The sequence below is a fragment of the Sebastes umbrosus genome, chromosome 18, assembly GCF_015220745.1.
Source record: "Sebastes umbrosus isolate fSebUmb1 chromosome 18, fSebUmb1.pri, whole genome shotgun sequence".
Taxonomy (NCBI): domain Eukaryota; kingdom Metazoa; phylum Chordata; class Actinopteri; order Perciformes; family Sebastidae; genus Sebastes; species Sebastes umbrosus.
Genome location: NC_051286.1, coordinates 23,764,012 through 23,776,971, shown reverse-complemented (window position 1 = coordinate 23,776,971; position 12,960 = coordinate 23,764,012). Strand labels below are relative to the sequence as shown.

The 12,960-nt window shown below is 43.4% G+C and overlaps 1 long non-coding RNA gene across 1 annotated transcript in view; it reads right to left on the bottom strand.

Moving 5' to 3' along the window:
- The window catches only part of LOC119477174, a 36,839-nt gene extending 24,288 nt beyond the window's left edge, over positions 1 to 12,551 (bottom strand). The window contains exons 1-2 of the long non-coding RNA XR_005204189.1: positions 12,120 to 12,551; positions 8,289 to 8,391 (exon numbers count right to left, since the gene is read on the bottom strand). This is a non-coding gene — a long non-coding RNA (uncharacterized LOC119477174). The remainder of the gene's footprint in view (positions 1 to 8,288; positions 8,392 to 12,119) is intronic.
- Between the last annotated feature and the right edge of the window lie 409 nt (positions 12,552 to 12,960).

Below are 12,960 nucleotides of genomic sequence, written 5' to 3'. Positions count from 1 at the left end.
ATCAACGATTGCGATCCCATGGGTCTGATATGAATGAAGACCAAATGACATTTTTGCTTTTAAGATAAGTTAATTGTAATTTGTAGGATTTAAAAAAAATGGCTTTTTAATGAAAATAAATTCTGTTTTGTTGGTCTGTATCATCAGCTAATGTAGCACAACCTATATGTAATGAACAGACACAAATTACAAGCATCTGTGGGTGAGCAACATGGCATGAGTTAACAGCATGCTTGTTGTGTGTTTGAAGGACAAACAGAGCAGATGAATCATGAGTGAGTGAGGGACTGAGGACATGGGGCGTGCAGGTAAACAGCTGGTGCAGAGAGTGAAACGGGGACAAATAAGCCCGAATGTCTTCGGGACTTAAGACACCATCCAAAAAGTATCAGTGCCTGTACAAAGAACAATAACACATGGAAGCAGAGGTCTAGATGAGCAGGTGTACATCCGCAGCTTTTGTTCTTGCTCACACCTGGGGCCAGATGCACAGTATAAATGATGCCAATGCATAAAAACCATGCATACGCCACTTCCCCACACATATGCTGGTATTAATAGAAACAGAATGTGCGGTTTTCTAGAGCCAACCACAGGTGATGATGAAATGTGAGGTGAGAGATGGTGGTGAGGCAGGCAGTAGTATCAGTATACCAATGGGTGATAAAGGGTGTGTCTACAGCTATTTATGGCTGACTGTGGGAGCTGAATTCAGGCTTGTGCATGTGCATACAGTATGTCTATGCATAAAAACATTCATACAGCATTTCGCAAGCATGTTTAAAAACAAGTCAGAATGTGCACGGTGCAGTGTGACAGTGCTCTGATTAAGGTTTGGTTAGGTTAAGGGGTAAGATTGACTTGGTTAGGTTTACGATGTGTCTATACTAGGGCTGTCAAAGTTAACGCGATAATAACGTGTTAACGCAAATTCATTTTAACGCCACTAATTTTTTAATTTAGTTTCAGTTTTAAAGCTGGAGTGAAGATGCTGGTATAATATGAAACTAGAAACACCTAATGAATCATTTGGTACCGACCATGTCATACTAGCTTGTCAGGTAGGAGGTTAAATAACGCTCCAAACTTGCGCAAAATTTTGGTGAGGAAATACTGTCAAGGCAATTTTCAAAGGGGTCTCTTGACCTCTGACCTCCAGATATGTGAATGAAAATGGGTTCTATGGGTACCCACGAGTCTCCCCTTTACAGACATGCCCACTTTATGATAATCACATGCAGTTTGGGGCAAGTCATAGTCAAGTCAGCACACTGACACACTGAGAGCTGTTGTTGCCTGTTGGGCTGCAGTTTGCCATGTTATGATGTGAGCATATTGTTTTATGCTAAATGCAGTACCTGTGAGGGTTTCTGGACAATATCTGTCATTGTTTTGTGTTGTTAATTGATTTCCAATAATAGATATATACATACATTTGCATAAAGCAGCATATTTGTCCACTCCCGTGTTGATAAGAGGATTAAATACTTGACAAATCTCCCTTTAAGGTACATTTTGGACAAAAGATGTGCTTAGTAGTTTTAAGCCCAACCATGTATTTCTTTCCTAAACCTAACTGTGGTGGTTTTGATGACAAAAATAAAGTGTGACAAAGCGGCGGTATGTGATGAGATGGGATGAGAACGTGTTGTGTAGTTGCTGTGTCTTCATCATTCTTTTAGTGCATGGCTGATATGCTGTGGAATATTTAAAGGGTTAATATTACCTGACGCAAACGGGGAAAATGAAGGAGGATGACTGGAAGGGGGGCCAGCTCCACCGCTTCGCAACGCTTGCAGTGATTCTGCAAAAGGTTGAGAGGGTAACCAGTATACCGATACCCGGCCCCTAGCGCTGTCACTTGAAGGTAAACATGTTGTTTTGGGGCACTTGCTAAAACGACTGATGTTGTTCTTCGTCTTCTTGAGAGAACAATCTCTAATTGCTCTATTCGGATACAAAGCATTATTTCAAACACTGGCTCGTCAGCGTGAGCAGTAATATGAGCATGGCCAGACAGACAGGGAGCACCACACACACTTCATCTACAGGAAGAAGAGGTTCCAGCAGAGAGAGCACTCTGTCTGACTGCCAACTGGGTTCATTGCAGAAACACCACAGCTTCATGAGAAGAATACGGAGGGATTGAAACCTTTTTTTCTGCTGTTTTCAGATCAGTCAGTGTGTTATCACCATTATTCAAGTCTGATGTATGGATGAGATGTTGTGCAGCTCCTTGAAATGTCAGCATCACACAAAGAGGTGACTCTGATAGCAGAAAATAAACCTCTCAGCGGGGTCAGCGGCTCACCACAGAGACTGCCTTCTCTTGTCTGTTCCGCTGCTGTGTAAACTCCGGCGGCTGCAGGAAGAGATGGATCCGCACGGCCGCGCGGTCTCTGAGGAAGCCCTCATTGCCATGGAGCTCAGCCTCCCTGAGATACCTGATCTGAATCCAATCACGGCCAGCCGTCTGTGTGTGCTCTCTGTGAACACCAGCCGCCCAGGAGACCAGCTGCTGCTGGCCTCTCTGTCCACATGAATCTACTGCAGATCCATCTCGGCCTTCTGCTGCCAACCTCCTCCCACAGCTCAATGGCACATTTTACTATCGCAGTTATTGGTGCATATGGTGCTACGCAGTCTCAAATTCTTGCCCTCTGAGTGAGGGAAAGATTTCAGGCTGTTCCTTTTATTATACTCACAGAAGTGTGAGCCATATTTGTGAGCACTTTTGCTCACCATGAATAGGCCTATAATAGAAAACACCATGGAAGAAACCTTGTTTCTACACTAAGCATCAATCCCCACAGCTGAATGGTGAAGCCAGTGTATTTAATATTTGTCAAAGACAGGGTCGACGATGTTGGAAAGCTAGCATAATTCTAAAGTAGCTTCGCCTTAGGAGCTCCGTCTAAACCCACCCCCTCCCCTCGGGGCTCCTTCCAAGGCAATGGCTCCCCACACACATGCACGAGCACCGCCGCATCGTAACTACTTCACAGACACAGAGCGGAGAGAGGACCTCAACTCAACAACGCTACCTCATGACAAGTAACCGCGGCAGTGCTACTGCAGGGCTGACTTTTCCCTTCCATTCTCCAGGAAACGTGCGGCAGCGGCGACGCGCTTTGAGTTCAGGCTGGTGCACGCCAAGGGTAGAGTACGAGCAGGGAGGCAGGGAGGCATCTGATTGGTTCTCTCCAAGTGGACCTCGAGGCAGTGATTGGTAGACGTTTTTACAGGATTACAGCAGCTACAGATGACGGCTCTTTTCCAGTCCTTTTTCAGAGCTCATCAGTAATGGATCGCTGTCGGGGTGTAAAGATCATTTCAACCAATATAACAAATAGTGGAGACTCGAGAACATCATCAACCCTGCCTTTAAATTAGTAGCTTTGGGATTACACTTTATTTACATTTTGTATTTCAGAAAAGGTCAAACAATTATATTTTTCTTCAGACTGGACATAAAGATCATTTTACAGGCAGTGGCGCTGCATATGATGTCACTTTATAAGACTTTATAAGTTGACGCACCAGACACATGTTTTGTTTTAGCAGCGGGAAGTGAATCAAATACGTATCTGAATTTGGTGAAAAAGGTTTCAACTTGAACCAAAAATGTGCGTTTAGCTCAAAGCTGTCAGACTTCAATTCATGAATGTAAAGAGTAGGACTGTCAAAATTAACGCGATAATAATTATATAATAATATATATATAATATAATTATAGTTAACGATCCCATGAACGCAAATTTGTAATCCATGAGTACCGAACGTGTCCTACTAGCTTGTCGAGAAGGAGGCTAAATAATACTCCAAACTTACACTATGTGTTGTGTTATGTGCAACATTCATTCATTCATTCATTATTCGTAACCACTGGAGCCGATATGTGTGCAACAACAAACTGTTAAAATAACATACATTATATTATAGCATTACTAATAATCACCAAACATTATCATTTTGTTGTTTGTTTAAAGTAAATTAACTTTTAACTAAGTTTAATTAACTATTAACTTACCATTTATAAATGCTTATTATTACCAGAAAAACTGAGAGGTACAAACTTTAGTCGATGGTGTGTGCTATTGTGTCTTTGATTTCCTGTTTGTGACGCCGATAAGGATAGTAATTCTGTTTATGTGTTTGTATGTTATCTGCGGGTCTTTGTTTGGCATGTTAAACATCTGTGCAGTAGTGACGGCAGCCCTCTTTAATCTCGCCGTGCGACGCGTCGTCACTTTGAATGTGCCGCTATTGCCTCTATTAAGGAGATGAATGAAAAAGGGAAATAGGCCTGAGGGAAACTTATTGGGCCTCGGTTGTTCATATCTCTGTCAGAGGCCAGATGAGATGCACCAAATGAAAACCCCAGCCCCGATATTTCTCTTTGATCTGTGAACGCCTCGGGTGCACTCGCGTCCCGCAATTGAGAGATTAATATGTCTGTCATCATTATCATTAACTGAGTTAGAGGGATAGAAGATCGCCGGCTCTGTAGACTCTCTTTTTCAGCACATTATGTTGATTTCTTTCAAGATGATGATAAAACAAACAGAGCGTGAGACTGAGCTCGTGTGAACAGCAGAGAATTATAAAGGGAGATGGCAAAGTTTGCAAAGACGACAATAAACACCATTTGTCTTCATAGCTGCAGGTAAAAAATGAAGTTCAGCTAAAAGGCGATGAGGCTCATCGGAACGCACACACACACACACACACACTCAAGCGTCTTGCCCCAGATCATAAACACTGTGCACTGAACCATTTTTCAACCCAAATGTCATTTAGATTTATTTTATGCTGCGAATATGAAGAAACCTGATCATTATATAGCACTGTGTCTCTTACTGTGCACACCACAGTATAAAGTGGCTCAGGGCGATTAATGCAGTGCTCGGCTTCCTGCCTGCTCACACTGGATCGGGGGGGAACAAAATCATGTCTTGGATTTGGGCACACGCGGTGATGGATTGCTCTGCTGTTTGAATGCAAGGTGGCACACATTAACATTTGTACTGTTTTTAAAAACATGCGGCGGTATTTCCATAAATGCAATCAAACCGCAGACGCTCTCGCATGGTGTCGTGGGGTTTGCTGGAGTCAGCATGTCTGCCGGTCTTGCACCGAGCCGATTCAATACCACGTCACACTGTGGTGCCTGTCACGCTCGGTGTTGAGGAAAGGCTGTGATAGCTGGTGGCGTTTTTTTGCATCAGCAAGCAAAGTATAGCTGCCGCTGTCGTCTGAAGACACGTGCCGCTCAAAAGCAGGAGCAACGCTGTCGCGGCGCACAAGCGTTCCCAAGTGCCTATTTTTCAGGGTGCAACGGCTGCGCCTTGAGATAAACGTAGTCCAACTTTTGGAACGCGCACCACATGTGACGAGGAACAAACCAATCACTGCTGGCAGATATCTTTCTTTTCTTCTGTCTGCGTAAATATGTTGAAGTTGATCATTTTAGTGAAGGGCTACCCAGAGCGTTACAATCTGTCCCCACGGACAATATTTGAATTATACAATAGTATTATATTATTTAAAAACGGTCCCTTTGCAATGTCAGGTGCAACCTGCCTCCGCGCCCCCTCGAAAGCTGGCACAAGAGTAGGCGCCCAGCGCGCCTCGCGTTTTCCAGGTGGTAAAAGAAGAAGCATGTGTCCAAGGCCTTAGTGGACAAAGCCGTCGCTGACTGCAGCATTATTATTAGCATTGTTATGCTCTTAGTAGGAGCAAGTGTCGTAATGCAACACATTTTCAACTCATCAAATACAGACGCTTGGTCAGTGGCCCTACGCTTCAAACTATGACGCTCTATGTAGCCCTCTAGCGTCAGTTTTGGATGTGTCCGAGACCCCGTGTCAGTTACAACTAGTTATATGGATAGTGTCTTTTCAACGTAAACTTCCAACATAGGTTTACTTAGTTTTTAGGTTTACCTGGTTAGATTTAGGCAACAAAACTACTTGGTTAGGCTTAGGAAAAGATCGTGGTTTGGGGTTAAAAAAAGTATGTTTGCCGCGCCAGGAGCAGGGATCGCCGTCCCTCCCTTTAGGAATTGAAGGCACAACGAGCAGTAAGCGGTGAGGGATGCTGTTAAGTGACATCTTCACCAAGTTTCCAAGCTGATCTAGAGCTGGTCGCCGCGTACCACCACAGAGGAAATACGCCCGGTGAGGGCCGGGCAAGCGTCATCGGTGTATCCCGAACACCGTGTAACAACGGTAACCGCGACAACCGCGGCAACCCTATTTCCCTCCCATCGGAAGAACGACAGCTATCACAACCCCTAAAAGCTAGAATGAGGCAGCAAATTTCCTTTGATCAACTATATTGCACTGATAAGACATGAAATGATCTTGAAATAGAATATTTGATATCAATAGACAGATGATAGAAGCAAGGATAGATATGAAGCTACAGTCCTCAATCCAGTCGACATGTGCATGAGAACACAAACCGAGGCTAACCGTCACATGCACGCAGACATCTGAGGTCACCAGTTGAACGTATTATTGAATTTTTGTCCCGTGACACCTGTGCGCCGGTATAAATGAGATTCCTTTAATCTAACAATTACCTTCTCTGCATGGGTCCATTAATATATGGTCATGGTATTTGCAGGTAAATGTCCTGCTGTGGTTTATTAAAACCTCTATTACCTGCTTCACTGTGGGCTACAGAGGGCTGAGCAGCCATCTGTGGCCCGCCCGCCCGCTCAGCTCGCCGCTTTCTGCTGCTGATCTGGACTGAAGCCGCCACAGAGAGGGGGGGATTAGTAAACAGGGAGAAGAGAGAGAGAAACGAGGGAGGAGAGAGCCGCTAATATTCAGCGGCGTGAGTTGCCTGTAGTGCAGAGTCTGCTTTTTGAGGCCTACTGACATTATCAAATGGATTGACATTTCAAATATTTGCAGTGCTCAGCGGGTCCAAATGTGGTATAAGTGAACCATGGGCCTCCTCCTCGCCGCCCCAGCAAGCCATGCATGGCCATTTCATCACAAGCACAGAAATGAGATCCAACAGCCCCTCTTGCTTCCCAGACCTTTACAGTGCAGACAATGCAATCTGAAGAGCAGGTACTTTCCTCTAAACAGGCCATTGCCCTGCACCGACTGCAATAGCTTAAGTGCAAGAGGTGCATTTTGAAGCGCAAGCACTGAATGATTAATTTAGGTCAGAGTGCTAAAGCGGCGTGTGTACGCTATCTCCTTTTAGCTCCGGCAGATATTCCTCATGTGCGCCCCGAACATCTGCGCCCCGTTTGAGGTGACAATGTAGCACTAATCCACACAACCTTGGAACGAGGCTGCAGTAATGACAGCAAAGCCTGCGGTGTGTTTCCCCATCTTAAAGCTTGTACAAAAAAAAAAAAAAAACACACGCTGTCAGAACCACCTTAGAGTATACGAGTGCTGTGAAACTAATCTTGCCAAAACAGATTAAGCACCATGAGTGAATCTGTCCCAGTTCACCCGCATGAAAAGACATCTTTGGCAAAGATATTAAAAGAAAGCTCGAAATCCAGATAAGAGCAAGACAAGTGAGTTGCCTCGCTTGTGTAACACTCAAACGGAACACAAGAGAGCCGCTGATTGAGGCGTCTAAAATGAAAATGTTTTTTTGTTCTAAAGTTAGCTCAACGCCGTCGCTTCTGTTGTCAGATATTATGAGAATAAAAACGGCGCTCGTGGCTGCGGCTGTCGCTCTGATGAGTTTTACGTGCCGTTTTTTATTCTGTGACTTCACTTTTTAATTTGTCTCTGGGGCTCTCCAGCATGAGACCATTTAACAGACCATGTGGTAACGGGTCTATATTCGCTCCGTTTCTTCATTTTTTACACGTTGAAGAAGAAAAACTTTTCCACCTTAGAAAGAAGAGAGTACTGCTCACCTACCTTACCATGTCAACTTGGTACCGCTGTGACAAAAAGGTGATGGCAGCACCAACCGATGTTTTGGAGGAGTCTGCCGAAGCATGTCAGCACATGGCCTTCATCAGGGCTTAAAGGGTAGGCTTGAAATGTTTCAAATCTATTGTAATACAGCACTCAAATGTCATGAGAATGACTGTCCTCATTCCTGCTCTCCATACTGGCCTTGAAGTGATATCCTTCCATATCCTTATTGTCTCAGTGCTCTCCTGGTGGCTAATTAAACAGATCCTTTTTCCCTCATTTGTGACATCAATCAACTCTACACTTTAGTATGAAAATGGTAGCAGCATAATATCTTTACAAATACATTTGCATTTTAGATTTTAGTGTCTTTTGGGAACTCACCTGCAACTCGCGTCCCCTCCCTGTTGAACTCGACGTGGAACTAACATCCCCTGTTGTGCATACGTTGGAGGCCAAAGGTGTTGGTGCGCAAGGAAAGATAGTCCTACGTGGAATAAAACACACAGTTTAGCTCTTATATTGGCCATATACATGATAGCATATTGTGTTTAGAATAATAAAACTTGTCAGTAACACATTTTGTCAACACCATTGTCAAACAAGTTTTCAAAAGAAATCACCATCCCCCTAAGATTATGTTTTCACGTTTGCAAAGGGTCGAAATAAAGTCACGTTGTGACTCGATGTCTTTCGAACTTGTTGGCCGCGACGCAGGTCGACGAAATGTTTGCTAATGGCTAACAATAATGGAGGTTGCATTGACATGAAGCTCTATTCAGTAAAAATGAAAATTGAGCAAAGGTAAATTCTAAACTCATGTGTTGAAATGAGATATGTTTTCACAGCAACATAAAATAGATATTAGAGAGGGAATTATGATCTATTTAACTTCCTAACACTACCTCTAAGCAGTTTATAATACATAATTAAAACTACAAAAGCCAAGATTCTTTTCTTTTTAATCAAAGCAAATTAGGGCTGGCATTCGATTAAAAAAATGTACATTAAATGGAGATTTGTCAACTTGGGAGTGGGCAAATATGTTGCTTTATTGCAAATGTATATATATATATATATATATATTTAGTATTCGAAATCAATTAGCAACACAAAAAAATGACAAATATTGACCAGAAACCCTCACAGGTACTGCATTTAGCATATAAAATATGCTCAAAATCATAACATGTCAAACTGCAGCCCAACAGGCAACAACAGCTGTCAGTGTGTCAGTGTGCTGACTTGACTATAACTTGCCCCAAACTGCATGTGATTATCATAAAGTGGGCATGTCTGTAAAAGGGAGACTCGTGGGTACCCAGAGAACCCATTTACATTCACATATCTTGAGGTCAGAGGTCAAGGGACCCCTTTGAAAATGGCCATGACAGTTTTTCCTCGCTAAAATTTAGCATAGGTTTGGAGCATTATTTATCTTCCTTCATGACAAGCTAGTATGACATGGTTGGTATCAATGAATTTATTAGGTTTTATAGTTTAATATGATGCCACTACCTTTACTCTAACTTTAGAACTCAGCCCGCTACAACCGAAACTAATTGCTTTAATGCGTTAAAGAAATTAGTGGCGTTGAAATTAATTTGCGTTAACGCATTATTATGATGTTAACTTAGAGACAGCCCTAAAGCAAATATTTAAATAAAACTACATCATGAATTTCCTAATTATTTGAATTTTGTGTTTAATGCAAATAACCACTATAGATGACAAAGTAAAAGGATAACATTTAACATTTTTGACGGTTTACACTGACTTTGGGACGGTTGGTGAAAAAAGTTAGTCTGGCTCCTTGCTGTCAATTATAGTTCTTAGCAAGAAAATCTGAATCGGCCAAAATTTAAGTTGGTAGTTCAGACTTGGATCGGAATCGGCCAAGAAAATTACAATCGGTGCATCTCTCTAATGGTTACATGTTTTTTTCCTTTAACAGTTCTTAATCAAAGCTCTCACGACAGAGCAGTCAAACCACTGTGTGCCGATTAATCCCCTATTCATTTAAGTTAAGAGAGGCTCTTTTGCCAGCAATGGCAAAGAGGTTTTCATCTTCCCTCGCCTCCACCTTTTGCTGTTTGTGGTTGATTTAATGCAACCTGTAATCACCTCTGGGGCTGCACACTGGAGAAGAGAGGAAGGAGGAGTGAAACAGAGAGAGATAGAGATGGAAAGAAGAAAGTGTGTGTGAGTGAAAGTAAGTGAAATAGCACTCTAGTCATCAGGACACTGACTCACACTCACATTATTACACCATGTTCCAATGAATAAATCAAGGCATAGCCTGGTCCAAAAAACAACAGAGCGCAGAGGAATCCCTGCACGTATTCGTCCTTCACTTCTACTGTTGCTCTGCGAGAAGGAGTCTTGCACAATTAATGCAATAATGTGAAATTAAACACCTTTACCCTGAGTGCTCATCTTTGACTAATGCATAAATTGGCATTTTGGTGCTGAATGAGACCCGGAGGTGTAATGGCTTGGATGGGGTTGATGATAGAGATTAGTCTTAACAGCAGGCAGGCATGGTCGGATCAGGCCTGGTCAAGGAGAAGCTCATCGTTAAATGCCGCCTCTGGTTTCCAAATGTCCTGCATTGTACATTTAAATGCTCCTAATGAGGATCCTTAAAGAGTGAGACGGCGTTATCTCCTCCCTCAGAGGCGCCGCTGTCTCTCTGTTCACGTTTTTGCCTGGCATGAGAGAAATCCATCAAATCTGTTACCCCCCACCCTCCCTCCCCCCGGCTGTGGTATACAATTAAAATACTCCAAGACTCCGCGTGTGATTTATTCAGGAAATAAATGAGCCATGCAGAGCAATACCTGAAAACAATTACAGCCAAGACTCAGAGCGTAGTGATAGTGATATCTGCGCGGTGGCAAGGTGGGGCTCCGCCGTTCACCCCGGAGCATTCTTTCTTTTATTAATTTCTCTCTTTTATTTTGCTACTTTCAGGTCTTATGAAACATGATTAATATATCACAGAAGGCTGCAAACTAGCAGGAAGCCAGACTGCTGATCTTCTGCCTGCGTTCATCTTAAAATAAAAAAAGAAATGGAATGTAATGCCAGTTTCCCAGCCTGAATGTTGTAGTAGACGTGAAGAGAGTTCTGTTTTAGCTCGGATGGAGAATATATACTATACACAGAGTTTAAAAGGTCCATGTGAGAAATGAAGAAACAAAGGTTAGAGGTCAGTCCGGAACAGTGTGTAGCATTTAGAGGGATCTATTGGCAGAAATGGAATATAATATCAATAACTATGTTTTTTTCAGTGTATAATCACCTGAAAATAAGAATCGTTAACTTACAATGAGCCGTTTATACCTACATTATCTACGTTCATTCAACAGAGGAAGCTGTCAATCACTCAGATTATTACAGAATATTGATTCATATTTGATCAGCGCTGCCTAGTTTGATCGGAGTTTGCGAGTGATTGACAGCTGCTCAGAGACGGCAAGGCTCCAGCTCGGCTCTGATTGGTTGTTTTCCTTCGGTCTGTGAAATCTTGTAGATGCCGTTAGGAGCACCGGAGGACACAGAGGCACACATTCTGATTCAGATTACCTGTTTCATGCACTACTGTCAGGATATAGTGACATTTCTACCCACTGCAGCTTTAACTTCAGATTACGAGATTTTTTTTCAGAGTTTTCAGCCACATCAAGACTTTAAAGGTACAGTGTGTAGGATTTGGCGGCATCTAGTGGTGTGGTTGCATATCGCAACCGCTGAATACCCTTCTGCTCACTCTCCCAACTCCCTTTCCAAAACCGTGGTAGCGTTGTTCGCCTCACTCAGAGGCCATCCTCACCATAATAACACTACTTTAGGAGCAACGGAAGTCAGGCGGCGGCTGGCATTACCATGGTTTTACACTCTGCGGCTCACATTACCGCAGTTTCACAAGCGTGTCCGAGAACTACGGTGGCCTTCAGGTAACGTAAAAGCGAGTCAGTGCTTGGTTTGTCCGTTCTGGGCTACTGTAGAAACCCAACAATCTTATTATCAGCTGATTATACACTAATGAAAACATAGTTATGAATATTATACTCCATTTCTGCTGATAGATCCCCCTAAATGTTGCACACTGGTCCTTTAAACAACTAGAAGAAGAAGCAGCATTAATAATTCAGCCCATGAACCTCCCACTGATCTCCGTCACCCACTCGTACTGTAAATCTGAGCTGATACCTCATGAGTGTGGCGGCAGCAGGCCTGGCAGTGGCACTTGTGTAATCACAGAGGGTCCAGCGGGCAAATCTTCAGGCACCCATTCGTTAGCTGACTCAGCAGCCGTTTGGACAGGAAGCTGGCAGATTGGTCGGTTGATCTGGGGGGGTAAGCAATGAGGCGACCGAAGAGAAAGTAGGAGAGTGCCTCCTCCGTGATTAAAGGCTGGAGCTCCTGACATGCATGATAGCCCCGTGACTCCCGTGACCCCGGCCCAGGAGAGATAAACTGATGGCCGTCCTTCTTCTTCTTCTCCTCTGCCCCATCCTCGGCTGCGGCCGTAACTCACCGGCCCTCTGGTGAAACCTTTTTAACAACTTCCCTCCAGCCTCTGCACCCCATCCCGACAGCATCACTCACTGGACTGGGCTGCAGAGGTGTGCAGGACGCTATATGAAAAGAAAAAAGAGAAACAAAAGAAGCAGAGGTTTTGTATTGATTGCGGTGGGTAGACCTGCAGTGAACAGAATATAGATACAAAGGTTCTACTCAGACAGCATTGCTGATGAAATAGAAATCCTCACAGAGGTGATATGATAAAAGAGGAGAACAAATGAAGTCTGCTCAGAAGGTGATTTAGTATCATTTATTGAACTCGTACACGGACGTGCAAAAGGTTTACACACTGAAGGAGGGTTTACTGTGCACGTAATGCCTCATGCATATCTGTCAAGGCTTGTCATTAATTCAGATGCAGTTCGGGAAATTAATTACACTGTAAATGTTGATCAACACAAACGACCACTGTCTCAGGTATAGGCCGTCAGGAAGCCATTCATCACCTAGTCCTCAGCTGCCCAGC